The sequence below is a fragment of the Carettochelys insculpta genome, chromosome 13 (assembly GCF_033958435.1).
Source record: "Carettochelys insculpta isolate YL-2023 chromosome 13, ASM3395843v1, whole genome shotgun sequence".
Lineage (NCBI taxonomy): Eukaryota > Metazoa > Chordata > Testudines > Carettochelyidae > Carettochelys > Carettochelys insculpta.
Window position 1 is genome coordinate 21,448,296 of NC_134149.1, and position 14,004 is coordinate 21,462,299.

A 14,004-nucleotide genomic window follows, 5' to 3' on the forward strand; every position below is an offset into this window, starting at 1 on the left:
CAGAAGCTGTTCTATCACCATGTCCTTCTAGGGCTAATAGATATTTTGACTACAGAAGCGCCTTCTCATCGTGACATTCATCCCTGAGTGCAGCCCATGTGGCACATTATCACCATGATCATCACCATCGCCATACAAGTGAGCCTTACTACTCCAGACTTTGATAACATCACTCACCCTGCCACTACAGCAGTCCCATTCATAGTCACTCAAGAGCACCCTCTCCTGTGCCACAGCACCAACCATCTCTTGTCTTGTCAGTTTCTTCACATAATGTGAGAGAGCTAGAATTGCATGATACCCATCTGCAGGATGATATCAAGTTATGATTCCCTCCTGACTCACTACCAGCTGAATCTTCCATCTCCCACAGAGAAGCAGTCTCACCCCTACCCATCTTCTCTGGATGACCTGAAACAATTCCAGGACCTATTTAAAAGAGTGGCAGATAGCCAGGAGATCACTTTAACAGAAATACCTAAGAAGCATCACAAGTGTCTAAAAAAATTTACAACCTCCTACAACTGCCAGAGCAGCTCTACCATTTGATGAGGCTATATTGGGGGCAGCAGATGGGGTCTGGCAAAACCCTGCCACAGCCACAGCCGCCAGCAAACGGGCTGAGAGAAAATATTTTGTCCCAACCTAGAGCCTGGACTTCTTATTTTGGAACCCACAGCCAAATTCTCCAATGATTGATGCTGCCAATCACAGAGCAAAATCATCACTGTGCAAAAATATCCTTGCTGAAAAGGAGCATAAGCTCCTGGAGCTATTTGGTGGAAGGGTTTATTCATCTTCCATGTTCCAACTACGTGTAACTAATTATTCAGCGCTGCTAGCCAATCATGACTTTGACAATTATTCTAAGCTTTCACAATTAATTTCTCATTTGCCTGAGGACAACAGACTTATCTATAGTTCAGGAAGGTCACAATGCAGCAAAAACAGCACTGGACTTGGCTGATACAGCAGCCAGAGTCAGAGCCACAGCCATTACTAAGCGAAGATCAACATGGCTACAGGCAGCAAGTGTTCCAAAAGAACTCCAGACAAAGGTGGAAGACTTACCATTCGATAAAGTTAAACTATATGAAGCAAACACAGGCAAAATTTTACACTTCAGCAAAGACACAAAAACTGCTTTCTGCACTTTGGGGACGTACACTCCCCCATTCCGTAAAAGAAGACACGCCCCATACCAGAGATACTAGGACAAGTAATTTGCAAAATAATCCTACACACCTTATAATATCAATAGACCAAGAAATCAGAGGTGCAAAGCCCTGAATGGTCACTCAGCACCTCCACCAGCCTGGAAACAGCAGGTTTGAAGTTTTGGTCTAGGGCTCTTTGAACCTTTAACACTCTCCAGTGCACTACTGTCAAATATGCCATCACTACCTACATCCCTTTTACCACCAGTGGATGCTAATAATCACAGACATCATCACCAAAGAATACATACACTATTCTTCTACTCTGCATTGCTCCAACATCAGCCTCCTTACCCTTACGTTTTCAGGGATCCTGTTCCATGAGAACTTACTACTGCTCAAAGTGCTACACCTCTTACAAATTGAATCCATAAAAGAATATACACATCTCATAGAGCTGGAAGGAGCTTCAGGAGGTCGTTAAGTTCAGTCCCCTGCCCTCTTGGCTGGACCAAGCACCATCTTTTTTTTTTTTTTTAATTTATTTGTCCCAGGTCCCTAAATGACCCCCTCAAGGATTGAATGCACAGCCCTGGGTTTAGGAAGCTAAGACGCAAAACACTGAGCTATGCCTTCCCCGAGTTTTAAAATAATACCCAGGGAACGGGTTTCACTCATGCTACTTTCTAACAGAAAAGAAGATGGGGCTGAAGACCCATCCTAGATCAACAGCACTTGAATAAATACATTTGCAAACAGCGATTCAAGATGACCATTCTATCTTCTGTAATTCCTGCACTGGATGAGGCGGGGACTGTTTCACATCACCATTCACCCTGCTTGTAGATGTTTCTTGCTCTTCACCCTCAGAGTACACCATTATCAATACAGAGTCCTGCCCTTTGGGCTTTCAGCTGCCCCAGGGTATTCACCAAAGTCCTCACTCCACTGGCTGCTCACCTCAGATGGGAAGGCATCACCATATTCCCATATCTCAATGATCGCCTTCTTCGAGGACCATCTCAAAACATCACAAGAGCCATGGTCCAATCCATAATACAGCTCTTACAATCCCTTAGGTTCATTATAAACATTGCCAAATCAACCCTGGAACCTACCACATGTGTCGACTTCGTAGGAGCTCAGCTCAACTCCACAACCACTTGAGCTTATCTCCCTACACAATGTCACAAGGCTATAAGGGGCCTGATATCACAATTTACCATCAGCCCTACAACTTCTATGCTTACATGCGTTCACCTCCTGGGCCACATAGCGGCCACTGCTTACGTTGTCCCCATTGCTCGACTACGTTTTTGCTGCCTTCAGCATTGGCTAGTGTCATTGTATACCCCCAGCAGGCATCAAATACACAGTCAGGTATTGGCACCTCACCCCCAGCAAGTGTCAAATACACAGACAAGTACTGGCACCTCAAAAGGTAGCAGTGTCCTTACATTAGTGGACCCAAGAACAAAACATTCTTGTAGGGGTCCTGCTTCGTCCTGCCCAACCAGCCTATCGAACCTCAACAGACTCTCTGCTTCTTGTCTGGGAAGCTCATTGCCAAAAATGTCATGTCCAAGGTTGATGGACCAGAAACAAGCAGAGGTTACATATCAACCTACTCTAATTAAGTGCAGTCTTCAATTCTTGCAAACATTTTCTACCGCACATTCAAAACAAGGCCATCTGGATCCTCACAGACAATACCACAACAATGTTCTACGTCAGTCATCAGGGAGGGCCCTGACCACAATCCCTTTGCACAGAGGCTGTAAAACTATGGGACTGGTGTATTGGTCACAGTATTGTCCTCACAGCATCATACCTGCCAGGCATGAACAATGCACCTGCAGACTCCCTAACACACCATTTCTCCCTGAACCACAAATGGGAGCTCCACCAAGAGATGACGCAACACCTTTTCCAGGTGTGGGACCATCTGGCTGTAGATCTCTTCACAACACAGAAGAATTCCAAATGCAGTTGGGACTGCTCGAGAGCAGGCAAAGGGCACAGATCTCTGGTGGACACCTTTCTCCTCTCCTGGAATGCTCACTTCCTGTATGCCTTTCTATGCATTCCTCTGGAAATCCAGAGACAGCACAGACCATCCTCATTAGTCCAGCATGTCCCATACATATCTGGTTTCCTTTACTCTCTCCCCATCTTGTCATCCTCCTTGCCAGCTTCCCAACCGTCTGGACCTGCTCTCCCAGAACAAAGGCTCCTTGCTTCACCCCAGACCACACAACCTCCATCTGATGGGCTGATATCTCTGTGCATCCCAGAGCACGCACATCATTACACTCAACAAATGAGAGATGTACTCCTACAGAGCAAATGAGAAGCAACATGGAAAACTTACCTTTCAAAGTGGAACTGTTTCTCATCCTGCTGCATCCAAAGGGGCATACAACCAACAAAAGCCCCACTGTATATGATCCTTGACTATATTCTTTACTTAAAAGATATTCACCTATCACTGTCTTCACTCCAAATCCACCTTTCATCAATTATAGCCTTCCATCCCCTTATAGAAGGCTTCTGGGTGTGGACACACCCAATTGTAAAAAGGTTTTTTGCAAAGGCTTACAAAACATTATGCCTCCTCGCAAACCTATACCTCTGTCTTGGGACTTAGAATTTGTCCTTCATGCATTGATGGAACCACCATTTGAGTCAATGGCCACATGTTCCCTAGCTATGTTAACTATGAAAACCTTGTGTCTAGTGGAGATAACATCAAATGAAAGGGTGAGCAAGATAGCTGCCCTGACCAGCTCTCCGCGATATACAACCATCCACAAGCACAAAGTGGTATTATGACTCCATCCTGCCTTTCTAACAAAAACATGTTCTCAATTCCATAGCAACGAACCTATAATGCTACTTACCTTCTACCCTAAACCGTGCGCTTCCCATGTGGAGGCCAGTCTGCATACTCTGGATGTCAGGAGGGCTTTCTACATAGACAGGACACAGTCTTTGAGAAAATCACAAAGATTATTTTTTATCCATTGCAGAAAGATCAAAGGGATTGCCCCTGTCATCCCAGCATATATTGAGACTCATGTCTCCATGCATTATGCAATGCCATTCTATTTTAAACAAACTACTGCCCACATTTCTGAAGACATATTCCATGAGATCAATAGCAACATCCACACCCTTTCTATAGGGAGTGCCCTTACAGGACATATGTCATGCAGCCGCGTGAACCTCTGATCACATGTTTGACACATTGTGCATGAGAGTCCCATGCAGACAAAGATATGGCAGGAGCTGAGGCAGTACTGTCCACAGTAGACACACCAAATCAAAACCCACCATCCAGATAGCGGGGTACTACTCTATAGTCACCTACTGTGAATTACCCATGGGGACAGCACTTGAAGAAGAAAGGATAAATTACTCACTTTTGTGCAGTAACGATGGTTCTTCAAGATGTGTCTCTCTGTGGGTGCTCCACATTCTGATCACTTCCCCTCTACTTGGTTCAATAGACGTAGTTAGGGCATCATTGAAGTAACTGAGGGGAGAGCAGCGCTGTGCACTCTTGCTAGTGGTGCGAACTGCATGTGCTGCATTAGCACATGCGCAGCCCCACTTAGTGCTGCTTGGAAAAATCTCTATGCTGTGGTGCTTGGTAAGCCCACTACCTACTGTGAAGCACCCACAGGGACGCACATCTCGAAGAGCCATCTTTACTGCACAAAGTGAGTAACTTCTCTTTCATTTTCTGCTCTCCATGTACCTGTAATGTAAGTAAAGTAGGTACATGTAAAGTACCTACTTTTTTACTTTACCTTTTTATCTACTAGCTCAGGAGTGAGCTCAGTGACAACTCTAGAAATGATTCTGTGCAGGTGTGCAAGTTCCTTGAATTGTTGATAGGTGGTTGCACACTCTCAACCTAATTGCCCCCTGTGAGGTATTCTGCATTGTAACAGGCAACCTTAAAATCTCGCTAGGAGAATTAGTGAGGCTTGAACTGTGCAAGCATTCCCCTTTAGAGTTGCACTAAGATGCTACCAGCTTTGTCACTTCTTTCAGCAGTTATCAGGCTGAGAGTTTTTTAAAGTGTTTAAATTATCTATTCTCCGTATTAAATTATAATTTGCAGGGAGTCTATATTTCCTATGCGCATAATAACTCTTCTGTTTTAAAAGCAGTAATTCAGCAGTGTGTTCTAGCACATAGGGCACTGGGTAACGTCAGGAGGTCTGGGACTGATTCCTAACTGTGGCACAGACCTTGGGAGAGGCACATAACCTCATTTCTTCAGCTGTGCTTGAGCTTCCCCATCTGAACGGGAAGTGGAAAGCTTCCCTGCTTTGAAAAGTGCTTTCAGATCTACTGAAAAGTATTATGTAACCATTAACTGTTTATTGTGAGCACTGTTCAATATTTCTGATTATATATTTTCTTACGGAGTCCTCAGAAACTGTGATGCTGTACAGTGAAAATGAAGATAATTCCTATCTGTGCCTTAGAGCGAACTTTACACAAGTCTTTGGCTGAAGTTAAGATTTGTCATAGTTTTCGTTGAAGCGGTGTGTTTTAATTATGGGGTTGGGGGAGAAATGATGCTGTGTATGTCTCAGATTTTAATGGTTGGACAGTTTTAACACTCAAAGCTTTGATTTCTCCATGCTTCCTTCAACCATCTAAAAATACAGTTGCATACAATGGACCTAAAATTGTGCAGTGGAAAAATAAATTGTGATTGCTGAAGTACAGTGCTTAGGAAATAGCCTAAAACATTTCTTCCAGATAGTATGTTGTGTTATGAGTGCAGGTACAAGCCAAGCAGGAGACAAGGGTGGAGGTATAAAAATGAAGCTTCTGTTGTACATCAAACATGTACTGTGTAGAAGACCCCCCAAAACCTCGCATTTATTTGTAAAGCAGTTATCTACCCTCTGACTTTTTCTAGCCTGATTGTGTGGGCGTGTTTTTAATAGATGCATGGGTCTGTAGATATTTGGGGAAAATAATCAATTATAAGAAATTTTGCAGTTATAGCAGATGGTGTGATAAACTGTAGCTTTGGGGGTACTTGCAGAGCCTAACATGTTATCCATAGTTAATTTCACTCCATGATATGGGGCCTTTTGTTGTGACAAGGTTTGGACAAATACTTGCATTTGATGCCTATTGATGTGTGAATGCAATCTGATAGAAGAACCTTTTTGTCCATTTGTTGGAAGTAGAGGAAAGAGCTGAAATAAAAGTTCCAGAATCTCCTGTCCTTTGGCCTGACTTGTGCAGTTTTCCATACCTACCTTTGCTCAGTGAATAGAGTTTATGAAAGCTTTTTGACACAGGTGGTTTTAATCTTGCCCTGGGTATCCAATCATTAGCTTAGTGACGAGCAGTTCCTTTCTGTTCATCTTTTTTTTCTCTTGAGCTCTTAATTTTCCTTTTCCTCCCTCAGTGTGGCCCCTATTGTGCCTCTATCTTTGTTCAGCAAAAAATGTGTACAGGGTTTCTTGTGCCACCCATGTTGCTTAATAAATTGTCCAGCATGAGAAACTGAAGAGCAGTGCCACTCATCCTCCAGTTATCCAGCTTGACACCAGCCTATGGGAGGGTAAGTTCTGAGAGCACTCCCTCTTCTACACAGTTGCCAGCACCCTACCCAACATCTTGCTAAATTGCAGCAGAAGCTTATTTTGCCAGCATTTTAAAAACATTTTTTTATTTTAGTTTTGAGGGTTTTGTTTGTTTTTACAAATTTCTCTTCCCTCTCCCCCTTGAAATAACTGACAACTGCATTGTCTTTGATTGGTGTGACACTGTATGTATATAAAACGGTAGGAAGCATTGATGTCATTAACTGAATTTAAGTTATGTATGTAAGGGACTGTTTTGCGCTAAATCACATCTCTTTGTTTTACAGTCTCCTTCATCCACAAGTATAAAACCTGCCATTGTTCGTTCTACCTACCCAAAGACCAAATCTGGAAAAAATAACCAAAAGGGAGGCTCACATCATAAACAAAGCAGGGAAAGTGGGATGGTGTTGAAGTGATTTAAGGGTAAGTGGTGCATTTTTATCCTCTTTACCTTCCTCTCCTCAATCTAACATGAGATCTAGAAGAAAGAATAAATCCTTGGTGCTTATTGGAGGCTAATATTGACATGAGCCATGAAGTGTCTTAACCTGTATGTAGAGCTAAGATGGATGCTTGAGTGAAAACAATCACTTCCCTGAGAAACACAGTGATGTAGTTTAAATGGATTGTTTTTTCTTACCTTAACTCAGTCCTTTGCAAAGAGAGGGTACTTCAGAGTTTTGAACCTTCTCTTTTTGGTACACAGTTCTGTTGTTTGTTGTTTTCCATTTGCATTGCAACTTGGACACGAGACAGGTAACTGATTGTTAGCATTTTATGTGCATTTTGTGGAATGTTGTGACTTCCTATTCTGAAATCTTCCATTGTTGTAGTTTTGATAGCTTTATTAACAGAGGAGCCTAAAAATGAATGCATTTTTCTCTTTCTCATGGAGAGATTAGTGTGTTTTAATTATCAGCTGTCACTGGCTCATCCAAAAAAGCTCGAAGGTGAAAAGGATACTGAAGGCACCGACTTGCAATATGCATGGGGTCAAGATGCCATCTAACTGGAAGTGTACATCTTAAGAGACTTATGTATACTGATCTTTCCTTTATACAGGAAAGGAAAAAGATTAAGCTGTAATAATGATCTGTCACCTCTGCCTTTGTAAATGTGGCTGCTGCCTGAAATAAAGTTGCTAGAAAGCATTTTTAGGATTAATGGTTTTTAAATATTAGAAAGCAAATTTTTAAAGGTGACCCAAGATGTGAGCATGCAAGTATCTGTATTTCCTCAAGTGAAACATTTTGCTTTATGTTATTGGTTTTGTGCTTCATCACTACTATTTTTGTAGTGTTTGTTCATGAAAAATTCGTGGCTGGGAGGGAAACCTAAATCCCTGCTTCAAGTAAAAAAGGGAAGATGTGGAACTGGAAGGGTAGGCCATACCATTTAAGAAATGTGAGTCATGAACCAATCTTCATCTGGTATGCCATCTGTGGCATGTACCTGAATACAAAATATTGTTTTTATATCTCTTTAATGAGCGCTGCTTTAATTGGCTGTCTGAGATTTTATTAGGGAATCAGTTTTTTTCAGTCGTAGTTGTTCTTGCACCAAGTAGGCTTTAGGGATAAATGCAAGAGTGCCTAGAAAATAAGAGAAAGCAGGGCTCCATTTGGTCAGCGATTGGCATGTGACAACATAGCACTGTGTGACTAACTTCCAGGCAAAGCTAGTAAGTGGCTGTATGTAGTATGCATGATGCTTGGCACCTCCAGCAGCTGCCATAGCGATGGTCCAAAAAATTGGTAGTGGATTTCTATGGGATTTTTGGGTACGGTGAGCTATTTAGATGTCTAAATCATGTAATTCGTGAGTGCAAACTTAAAGGATGATTTTAAAACTATGGCCCATTAAAGTCCCTAGTGAGTCCGTCCTCTGGAAAATCAAGCACAGACTTGTTACCTATTGTACGTTTTCTAGGGGTTCGTCCAATCTTGTTTTAAATATCGTGAGTCATCTCCCTACTATTTTTTTGAGGAATGACTGCACTCACTCAAAGGGGAAGCAGGGAAATCTCCTTCCCTGCTTTTAAACTTTCTCTTCTCTGATTCTAAACTTTGGGTTGCTACCTAGCTATTGCCAGGAAGTGCTTGTCTGTGTGTGTGTGTGTGTGTGTGTGTGTGTGTGTGTGTGTGTGTGTGTGTGTGTGTGTGTGTGTGTGTGTGTGTGTGTGTACATGGGTGCATAATTTCTTAACTTTTCATTTGTTGAATACTCTACCACGTGGTATTTACTTCTCTCCTCAGCTTTGAGACCTCTGTGGAGTTCCGGCTAATTTCCAAGTATTTTTAAAAACATGACCCCTATATGGGAAAGGATCTAAGCCAGTCCTTAAGTTCCCATCCTTAATAGGGATGCTTTTGTGAGTCGGGGCCTCTATCAATACTTGGCTTTGCCTGGTGACTTTCCTTATTTCTGTTTCTTTGGGGGAAGCCTGTCAACCCTGGCAGCCTTTTCTTTGCTCACTGGGAAGTTCTCTGGTAGCTGCTTGAGAATCTGAGTGGGCTTCAGAATCCACAAACAGTCCAGGATTCCAGCTACAACTCCATCCGTCTCTCATAATGGTTTCACCACACTGAAGAGAGAGTGCATTCACTTTCCTGTTTCTTTTCATCAGCGATGTCAATAATGTACTGAAACAGCATCTCCAGTGCATTACCAGACACCTATAACACTCATACACTGAGGTTATCCAGGAACTCAAGACAGATGGTGAAATATTGCAGGTTTATTGCCTTTCCATTCATTTTGTTCTCATGGCTTTCTGCCTGGCTGACTCACTGCCATTCATCCTCTGCTGGTAATTTCTATTTAGTGCAGTAACGCCCACTGGACAAGACAAGGGCACTTTCAAAACACTTATGCTTGCATCCAGGTCCTTTGGTATTTTTCTTGCTAGATTCTGCAGTTCTGATAGCAAAGCACTGCAGAGTCCTAGAGATGCCATTTCCCAAAGCATGAAGTAGAAACAAAATCCTAATATGACCTGTAAGCAGTAGAAATGCATGTTGCATCAAGTCCTGATGGCTGCCAGACTTAGAAACTTATGAGAGTTCTCTCTTCTGAGACAACCCAGCTCCAGGAACACAGTCCAAACATAGGCAGTAAGAATCTCCTGGCTGATGTTAACTACCTAACCAGGTTCCAGGCCATTTTAGTCTGTTAGTTTTTGCTTAAGACCTGCGTTTTCCTCCTCCTCTCTTCTACAGAAGTGATTCTCAACCAGGAGTCTGGATCACCTGCAGGAGGCACAAGCAGGTTTCAGGGGGCCTACCAAGCAGGGGCAGCATTAAGCTTGCTGGGGCCCAGGACAGAAAGCTGAAGTCCCAAGGGCTGAGGCTGAAGCCGGGGACCTTGAGCCTTGCTGGGGCCCTGCTACTCCCCAGTGCTGTTCCCTAATACAGAAAAACATTTGTGACACAGGTAGACAGTGAAGACATGTTTGGAGGTGGGTGGGCTCAGAAAGAAGAAAGTTGAGAAATCCTGTTCCACGGTACAGAAAGGAGCGAGTTGTGTCATGGCCACTTGTTAGGGAATCATTGCCTCCCAGAGTAAGTTTGGCAGTTTAACTAATGGTAGAGGTGATTTCATTTCTGACCAGAAGAGTTGAGAGACTCCCAGACCACCTGCACAGAATGTTACCCTAGTGTGGTAACAGAACGTACATTTGCCAATTATCAGAGGGGTAGCTGTGTTAGTCTGGATCTGTAACAGCAACGAAGGGTCCTGTGGCACCTTATAGACTAACAGAAAAGTTTTGAGCATGAGCTTTCGTGAGCACAGACTCACTTCATCAGATGCTGGTCTTGGAAATCTGCAGGGCCAGGTACAAATAAGCCAGAGCAAGGGTGGGGATAACAAAGTTAGCTCAGTCAGCAAGGGTGAGGCTTACTACCAGCAGTTGATCTGGAGGTGTGAACGCCAAGGGAAGGGAAGCTGCTTCTGTATTTAGCCAGCCATTCGCAGTCTTTGTTTAAGCCAGAGCTGAGGGCATCGAATTTGCAGATGAATTGTAGCTCAGAAAGTTCTCTTTGGAGTCTGGTCCTGAAATTTCTTTGCTGTAGGATAGCTACTTTTAAGTCTGCTACTGTGTGGCCTGGGAGATTGAAGTGCTCTCTTACGGGTTTTTGTATATTGCCATTTCTGATGTCTGATTTGTGTGCGTTTATTCTTTTACGTAGAGACTGTCCAGTTTGTCCGATGTATATAGCAGAGGGGCATTGCTGGCACATGATGGCATAAATTATATTGGTAGATGTGCAGCTGAATGAACCCACGATGGTGTGGCTGATCTGGTTAGGTCCTGTAATGTTGTTGCTGGTGTAGATATGTGGGCAGAACTGGCAACGAGGTTTGTTGCATGGATGGGTCCCTGAGTTAGAGTGACTGTGGTCCGGTGTATAGTTGCTGGTTAGGATTTGCTTCAGGTTGTCAGGTTGTCTGTGGGCAAGGAATTGTCTGCCTCCCAAGGCCTGTGAAAGTGGGGGATCATTGTCCAGGATGGGTTGTAAATCCCTGATGATGCGCTGTAGAGGTTTTAGCTGAGGACTGTAGGTGATGGCTAGTGGTGTTCTGTTGGTTTCTCTCTTGGGCTTGTCCTGTAGTAAGAGGCTTCGTGGCACACATCTGGTTCTGTTGATCTGTTTTTTCACTTCCTCAGGTGGGTATTGCAGTTTCAAGAATGCTTGGTAGAGATCCTGTAGGTGTTTGCCTCTGTCAGAGGGGTTGGAGCAAATGCGGTTATATCTTAGTGCTTGGCTGTAGACGATGGATCGTGTGGTGTGTCTGGGATGGAAGCTGGAGGCATGAAGGTAGACGTAGCAGTCAGTAGGTTTACGGTACAGGGTGGTATTGATGTGGCCATCGTGTATTAGCACTGTGGTGTCCAGGAAGTGGATCTCCTGTGTGGACTGTTCCAGGCTGAGGTTGATGTTGGGGTGAAAGTTGTTGAAGTCCCGGTGGAATTCCTCCAAAGTCTCTTTGCCATGGGTCCAGATGATGAAGATATCATCAATGTAGCATAAGTAGAGGCAGAGTGTTAGTGGATGAGAGCTAAGGAAGCGCTGTTCCAGGTCAGCCATGAAAATATTGGCAAATTGAGAGGCCATGCGGGTACCCATAGCTCTGCCGCTGATTTGAAGGTATATGTCGTCGCCAAATCTGAAATAGTTGTGTGTGTTGTGTTTTTTCTTTAGCAAAACAAAAGCTTCATGCAAAATCAAATTAAAAACTAAATTACAGACCGCTATTATGTATAGTTGCCTAAGTGTTGATCAAAATCAATAACCTACCTATTAATTTATTTTTCTGTCTGTGTGTGTGTGTGTGTGTGTGTGTGTGTGTCTGTCTGTCTGTCTGTCTGTCTCTCTCTTTCTCTGTCACACACACACACACACACACACACACACACCCCTACTCGCTCCAAATTTGTTTTTACCTCTTTTCTTAGCAACACCAACTAGTTACTTTATAACTTTATTAACCTTTGTAACTGTCATAAAAATCATCCACTAATTGCTTCAGTGACTTGTGATCTCACTCTCTAGATTTGAGCATTATTATTTGTGTGTTAGTCAGTCAGTAAGTTTTGAGAAATGAGAACAGTTCTGCTTGAATCAGTTTTTGATATTCTTTTTTAAATTTCCAGCCTCATACTGGATACATTATTTCTTTTCCAGGCCAGGGTGGTTTAATTCATATGGCATTATCACTAGCCATTTCATAGGCAAGTATATTTAAAGTGTTCCCTTAACATGAAGGTTGCTGACTCTCAACCCTTAGAAGGTTTCACACTGACACACAGGGATCAAATTTTGCAGCGTAACTCTGAATGCAAAAACTTTAGGCCAGCACAGAAGGTCTAATTTAAAAACCCAACCAAACAGTAAAAACTAAAACTGCCCCCACCCCACCCCTGAAAAGGAGGTATGGAAGCACTTACAAATATTTTAATGGACTGTATTGCATTAGTCAGGGTTGTGATTTTGGATTTTAACTGCTGATTAAAATTTAGTATCTGTTTTAAACAGAAGAGTTATTTAGGCACTGAAAACCTCAGCTTAGGGCTTTATTTTCACAGCAGTGTACACATGTAAATAAGGGGGCTATGATGCATATACCAGCGGAATACTCCTCTGACTTATGTTTTTGTTTTGTTTTGTTTTGTTTTTTTGAAAGTCTCTCTAGTTTAGCAAGGGCCTCTGATTGTTACAGTGTAAGTGGCTGCTGCCTCCCAAATAGTCTGTTACAGATGGAAGGGGTGACAAGTTCCAGGGTCGCTCACCTACAGGCACAGAACACACGTGGTACCACCTGATTCTTACGGAAAGATAATGAAGAGATGAGAAGCATCAGTTCATGATATACTTGTTAGGACCCCAGTGAAACCACTGCTTGTTTCTCAGACAATTACTCCAAGTTGTGAATTGGTTTGTGTCTGCACCTTCTCACTGGATGGGAGAAAATAAGGCAATGCCTGCAGGGAAAAAGTAGTATAGGATATGAAATGATAGGCGCCCTAAAGGATAAAATTAATCAGCCCTTTAGTGTGAGGGTAGAAGTGTTGGCAATAAATACTTTGCATCTGACTTCTTTTGACATGCAAGAGGGTGATTTTGTTTTGAATGCTTACCCATTAAGTATCTTTCAAATAAAAATGGGAATATTGACAAAGTGAATTTCATGGTGACGGAAAAGAATGGTGCTAAGTCATCAGGGGTGCAACACATCCTCCTTGTCCACACTTATAAAGATGCCGGAGCACAACAGGGCCAAAACAGCTCTTAATCTTTCCCCTCCAAGACTTCCCTGCTGCCGCCTTTCTCAATCACAATGACCACAATATGATCATATGATCATGACCCTGCCTGTCACTCTAGCCCATAACCTGTATGTCATCCTTGGCTCAGACTTCTCTCTAGATCCTCACATCCAGGTTGTGTCTAAATCTTGCAGATTCTTTCTGTTTAACATCTCTAAGAAACGGCTTTTTCTATCCCCTCACACAGCTAAAAACTGTCTTCCAGGGTCATGTCATCTCATTACAGCAACATCCTGTTGTCTGGCCTTGATAAATGCAATTTTGTCCCACTCATATCCATTCAGAATGCTGCTGCAAAGGTCATTTTTCTGTCCCATCACTTTGACTGTGTCACCTGTCTCTGTGCATAAGCTGCTTGTCTTTGCTTTCAGGACTCGCCACAGCCTATCGCCTT

General features: G+C 43.0%; 1 protein-coding gene across 1 annotated transcript in view; it reads left to right on the forward strand.

Moving 5' to 3' along the window:
• NEXMIF (neurite extension and migration factor) overlaps positions 1–14,004 on the forward strand; it is a 276,454-nt gene that overhangs the window by 194,320 nt on the left and 68,130 nt on the right. The window contains 1 exon segment of the mRNA XM_075008038.1: positions 7,066–7,204. The gene's annotated coding sequence lies outside the window, so the exon portion shown is untranslated.